Below are 6963 nucleotides of genomic sequence, written 5' to 3'. Positions count from 1 at the left end.
CGCACACCTGCGGGGGGAGGGGCGGGGCGGGGCCGGAGGCTCGCTGAGGGGAAGGGAGGGGGAGAAGCGCTGTTTCTCATTGCTCCTCGTGGTGGGGTCTGTTGTCCGCCCTCAGTGACTGGGAGCAGTCTGTTATTGCCCCTCAGTGAGGTGAAGGGAGGGGGGGATCTGCTACTGCCCCCTCAGTGACTGGGGGGGGGTGTCTGTTATTGCCCCTCAATGAGGTGAAGAGAAGGGGAGAATGTTTTGCCCCTCAGTGAGGTGAAGGGAGGGACGAGGTCTACTATTGCCCCTCAGTAGCACTGCCCAGATGTGTGAGTCCCGCCCTGTGGGGACAGGCGGGGTCCTGGGGGTTAACCTGCACCAGAGAAGACTGGGGGGCACAGCCATGCTCAGGCGGTGGCTGTGGGGGGCGCGGATCAGTTGTCCATGAACCCGGCCAAGCGTCGCAGGGCATGGGACGAGTGGGTTGCTCCCAGGGCGTGAGAGCAGCGTCCGACTGAGGTGGGTCCAAGAGCCCTGAGTGCGGCTGTGAGACCTCCGGTGCTGGTTGGGCGAGTGTTGGCTGGGGATGGTGCAGACAGGCCCAGACAATCCCAAACGGCACCAGGTGGCCCTCGAGCGCCCTTTCAGCCTTATTTTTAAGTGACTTGTGGTTATTAGGCTGTTGCTAGAGAAGAAATCTCTGTACCTATCCTTTAGGATGGGGGTTCTTAACCTTTTTAGACTCAATCCACCCCGTTAGACACATAGCTGCCCTCAAAAAATGCCAGCTTAGTTCTCGGTCCTTTTTTGATTGCAATCTTTCCGTTGCAAAGAACTCCAAAAGATCACAACAGGTGAGAGTGTTTTTTAACGCTCCTATTTGGATTGTCTGGGTTTATCGTGAGAATCATATTTGCACACCGAACAGTACTAACATTGTGTGGCACCCTTGAAAGGATCGCAGAGCACCCCAGGGTGACATTGTACCCTGGTTGAGACTCACGGCTGCAGGGGTGCAAGATTTTTCACCCTCCCTTTTTTATCAGGAGTTTGTATCCAGAGTGGAGGACTGCTGTATCCGTGCACTGGCTGCCTACCTGCCCCTGTTTGCAATGGACTGATCACGTCCCCGTGTCCAGGGATGCTTGGTTACATGTCAAAAGCCACCTTGCCCACGTGATGCGGGGTCCGAATGGCTAGAGCAGGAGGCTGGGATTGAGGGCTCCCTGAATCTGTTCCCACATCACTAAGAGAGTGTGGTGTAGTGGTTAACCAGGAATTTGGGAAGTACAACCCCTGGGTTAATTTCCTCTTTTCCTCCCTTAGTTTCTTATCTGTAAATTAGAAATAAAAATACCCATTTCACACTAAACTGTAAAGATTAATTAATCATTTTAAATCATTTTGAGACATATGGGCATTGAGGAGTATCAAGTATTATGTCTTTGACTAATTGGAAATTTGGCTGTGATTGATCAAGTTTTGTTACTGTTTACTGTACTATTTGCACATTTGGCAAACAGTTGCACAAGAGGGTCTGTAACTGGATATGCTGTAGAAATTGAGCTCTCTATTCATCTTCAGAAATGGTCCTGCCAGGTCCAAGCTGAAGAACATTTGAGATGATGCATGGGCATTTTGTGAAGACACAGAGGACTTTGGTTTTAGGTGCTTTCGTCCCATTGCCTTTTACTAGCTCAAAATTCAGAGCTGTTCTAAACTAACTTCCTCAAGTTGGCTGTGGCAAAATGAAATGGAAAGCTAGAGATGGTCATTCTCTCCCTGCCACCCCCCCCACCCCCCCCAAAAAAGGTGATTTCACAGCTACTGAAGATGGGCATATATTTCCTTCAAAACATAGCATTTGTTTTGTCCCTATTTTCCCTGTAGAACAAATCCCAGGAACAGAAGCGCAGGTGTGCAACAGTCCACCAGAAGCGCTGAGGTAGAATGGAAAATTGCACCTTCTATTTTCTGAAGCTTCCTCCTCGTTGGACTATCCTAGACCAATCATATGTAGAAAAAAAAAGTAGAGAGGCTGAGAGGGCTAATATTTCTATATACACATTGTTTGATTTCACCTTTAGTTCCGAGTGCCCTTGAAGAAGCAAAGTATGCTCTAGGCCTAATGTAAAATTGTCGACATTTACAGTTGTGACCTAGTAGCTAGCACCTTGCCCTTTATTATGGGCAGTTCTTGGTCTTCCTAACTGGCTTTCCAGGACTATGATCCACATATAAATATGTAAATGGTCCTTGAATAGACGAATCTATCTGGTTGATGATAAAAGATCTGCCCCTTAATCCAGGTTTATCAAGTGATTATAGCATCTAAGGGCAACTTGGGGCCTATTTACCAGTGAGCCATGAGAGGAATTGGCTAAACCTAGAACCTTAATTTGGAGAAAACTTGCTTATGAATTATATATCCCTTAATACCCCTTTATACAGTCTTGTCACTCTGACTTATTTAATGAAGGGGAGGATTAATAAAGAGTTCTTAAATCTGCTAGTTATCCAAGGGAATCCCCACTCATGAAAATAGAGCCAGAACATTAAAGTAGATTAGTGAAGTGAACCATTAAGGGCAAGAATGGAAAGCTGACTGTGATCACAGCCCCTGCTGCTGTCCTGTGCCAGCTCAACAGTAGTTACAGCCCACCTGAATTAATCTGCAAGTATTTGTGTGATAAATAGAAAATCAAGAGAAGAGTTATTTTCAGTTATCCTCAAAGGTATCTTCTTAATATTCTCATTATTTTTAGTGTCCCATGGAAAAAACCTTATAAAATTAGATCATTGGGTCCAGTGTCATGGTACTTTCTGTTCTGTTGGCTGTCATGAAAGAGTTCTTGGGAAGGAGACTTCTCCCCCCACCCTGAGCCTTATAGCACTTCTCTAGAATTTACAGTTTCCCTATTCTGCAAAAGCAAGGAACAAATCAGTCTTGATCTGTGCATCAGTAATAGTAGGAAGATAATTATTTGGGTCCTCAGAGTCCTCCTGTCTTATAACTATCTCAGTCACAAAGCTCTAGAGGATGTCAGCAAGAATGAAACATGAAAGCTCAGTCATAAACTTAGAAGCATCTTTGCTGAAGACAGATTTGTGGAAGACTGTGTACGTATGTGGGCCTAGGGATGGTGCAAGCTGGTGACATCTGAGCAGGTAGGTAAAACTGATCTATGAAAATGTGTCTCAGCCAGTTTAGAACTGTGAACAAAAGTCCTGCTTGCTGTGGAGCCAACTCTAAGCTAATCATAAGGAAATTTCCCACCACATTGACTTTATGTTGTTTTTTTTGTTTGTTTTTAAGGATTTTATTCTGGTGAAAGCCACGAGTCCAAGAGCAGTAAAAGAATGAAACACCACTTATCCACAAAATGCAGAACATGGGCAGTTGCAGTGCAGGCTTCTTCCATGCTCTCTCCTTGTAATGCACCTCAGCTGCTTTCTGAAGAAAGCCCCTTTACATCTGAAAGGTTAGTTCAGTTTCTATTGTCGCTTATAGCCTTGACTTCTGAGATTTGCCAAGAAATGGGGTAATTGTGGGGTGGTTTTATGGCCTAGAGACTGGGCCTCTGGGAGCTCAAGACCAACAACTCTTTTCATTTAGGCCATTGGTCAGCCATCAGGTTGAGCAGGGTTGCACATTATGAGTCTGGAACAGATTCACCTGGTAATCCAAAGGTTTTGCAGGATTTTGTATTCTCATTTGCAAAATGCAAAGTCATCCATTTCTCATAGACTCCTTCATAATTTTGGAGAGCTGTGAATTTGGAATCAGAAAAATGTAAATGACATGAACTGTTAGTTTCCAAATCTCTGGGATAAGGTCGGTGCAACTGTGGGTCATGCATAGTCTTGTTATCTAAAAGTAGTGAGTTGTAGTCAACAGAAGAGTCAAAGTACTTGTACATGAACTGTCTCCAGCAGGATTGTAGGATAGTCTCACTGATCAGCATTTTGTAATTCTCTAAAATGAGATATTTATATTAGACGGAAGCTTAATGGATATGACCTTCATAATTCTGGCGTGAAATGCATGGGTGATATGAAGGGTATCCAGGTTGTAGCTGTATTGGTCTGGAGGCAAAAGGAATTAGAACTCATGGTAGAGGTGATATCTTTTACTAGACCAACTAGATTTTTGCAAAATAGGTGATATGAAGCAAATGTCTGTGTCCAGGGAACACTGCCCAAACCATTTGTTCCCAAAGCTGAAACAAGCACAGTTACAAGAGAATACTAAATCCCACTTCAGCTTCAAAGTGGTTTTGCAGAGGAAAATTATCAAGGCAAATGGGCTGCTTGGTATGGCTTCTTTGCTTATTACCACAAAGAATACCATTCCAAATTTTGATTGTCGTACAGTATCGTTAGAAGCTTTGGGAAAAGATCAAAAGGTTTGGCGAGTAGCTGAGAGATGCCTCAATTCCACCCTCCCTCCCCTGTGCACTACATAAAATGGAAGCTGAGCCAAGATTTGAACAGAAATAATTCTGAAGGGGTATGAACACCCTGAAAGAGGCCCTCTGGTGAATTTTACAGCTGGCTCAGCTTCTGAAATGGGAGCACCAGCATTGGCGGTGTCCTCTGACAAGACCAGGCTGCTGTCTGAGGTGCTGAAACAGGAGGGCTACAGATAAAGTTCAGCAGTCCCCCCACCCCTTCAAGAGCTGTTCAGTCTCTCCCTTTTCCAAGTAATAGGCAGAAAACCACATGGAGCCAGTGTTTGGGTACTGCCTGTTCACTATGATACCTTCAGGCAGGGACCGCTATATCAAATTGCTAATTAACCAACAGCATGGTGCCCTCACATAATTTTTATTTTAAAAAAGGAGGGTACAGTTGCTTTTATTACCTGTTTCTAAGTGTGGCCAGTGAGCATGCTAGGTTACGATTTCAGGGTTAAGGCACTTGAGCATTTTTGTTTCAATAATACTACATTTCATCTTTGCCCTTTATGGACTGCACTGCCTTCTTGCAGATGAGTGTGTCTGGAGCCTGCACTGTGTACCTTCCTAAGCTGCATTTGTCCTCTGATCCATACTTTGAACAACTAACAGTGCGTGTGTCTTTTAATTCAGGGCACTTATAGGATTGATGGCCACTCACTGACTCTTGGGTCTGCATTGCTCTGTACCCAAAAGGAAATGAAACAAAATGAAGCTCTGGGTAATTAGGAACACTGCCTCTGCAGACATGGTGGTTCTTCACCATTTCTTATGCGGTTTTGGAATCTAACTTTGCAGTAAATGCTCAGCAGGGTGGAGCAGTGCAGGAAAACAGACCCAGGTGGTTTTCTTTTACAAGGGTTGTTTTCCACATGCCAACAAATGCTTCTGCAAGCAAGATGGTTTTATTTGTTTATGGTTCTGACTGTCATGCTTACCAAACAGGTGGTGGAAAGGCCATCTGTAATTTGTAGTTGCATAAATTATATTTATTAATGCATGTAACTCATTCCTTTCAGAATTGCTAGCCTTGCTACATGACTTTCCTTGAAATACATTTCACTCCCAAGGCACTTTAGCACTGGGATTAGATAACATCCCCCATTCAAAACTGTAATGAGAGGAGAGAAAAACAAGCTGTTATGAAAAGGAAAGAGCTGATTGGTCTTGGAAAACTCCAAGCTCTGGAGACAGTGTCAGGACGTGTCACCGTGATGCAAAGCACTCAGAGCCAATAAAAGTGGCTCCAAAAATACTCCACAAACTGCTAATAATTATGAACCAAAAAACCCAAATGATTTTATCCTGAAAGTGAACAGTCTGTAGTTAGGCAATCACAGGCATAAAATGGAGGGCACATGTCTGTGGTACCTGATGTTCATTTGTGATGGGCAGTTCACAGGGCACGGGATGCTGCAGGAGAAAATGGGAGGGTATTGCCTTTTCTGACGCATCCATTTTGCCACTGCGGAAGGACTTTGGATTTCAGACTGGCCCAGAGCATGCAAATCATCAGTTTTTAGACCTTGTTGAGCTTTGTGCCTATTGTAGTAATTCCCTGTTCTAATGATAAATTATTGAGACAAAATGCTGTGCAACTGCAGGTAATTTAGGGATATATATAAATTAGGGCTTCTAATACTGTCTGAGCAGCACCCTCCAGTCTCCCTTTATCTACAACTTTAAAAAGCAAAGGAAAGTAAGGTAAATAAATAAATGAAGTTGTTGGCTTGTAGCTCTCTAGTTTCCCTTTTCAAGTCAGACCCATCCAAAAGACTAGATATCCATATTTATGTGTGTGATAGTGCTTAGCAACCTCTCTTAGCAACACCACGCTGTCATGGACACATCCAACATCAACTGAAGTGGTTCAGGGGAGGGAGAGGTGAGGGATGGTAATTTGCTACAGAAGGTACCATTGTCTGTTCTAATTATTAGCAACAGTGCGGCTTTTCCACCCTCATCACTTCATCAAAACACTAATTGTTTAGATGCATGTATACTGTGGAATACATTTGTGTCACAAAAATTGTGCAGTGCATGCCAATGAGGTAATTTTCTTTTTTTTTGCAAAAGAGAAATAACCCGTCTCACACTGTTTCTAAACAGCAAAAGGTTCTGAATCCTCCTCCTTGGTTCAAATTTGTAAAGACTTGCATTTCTGACAACAGCATTGGTGAAAGATGAGAAATTCATTTTAGCATCAAGGGCCTGGAAAGGCTTTTCTCCTCACTAATCTCTCTCTCTCTCTCACCCTCTCACCGCCCCCCCTTTCCCCCAGATTTCTTTGATTCTACTCATTCTCCACCCCCGGGCCTACACTGATTTTTTGTTATTTTTTTTTGCGTGTGGGTGGTTTTCCAGCTAGGGTCTGTTATGATGTTACAAGTTATCCTGCATCTTTCTTTATAAACTCTCTTTATGCATAAGTGTATGTATACACAAGCTGCACCTATGGTACCTATGAAATCTGTACAATAAACTGTAGAGTCTTGTAATCAGTTACAGAATTACAGATCTA

This window comes from Crocodylus siamensis, chromosome 14 (genome assembly GCF_052110815.1).
Source record: "Crocodylus siamensis isolate JL-2025a chromosome 14, ASM5211081v1, whole genome shotgun sequence".
NCBI lineage: Eukaryota > Metazoa > Chordata > Crocodylia > Crocodylidae > Crocodylus > Crocodylus siamensis.
This window is presented reverse-complemented; position numbering follows the sequence as displayed.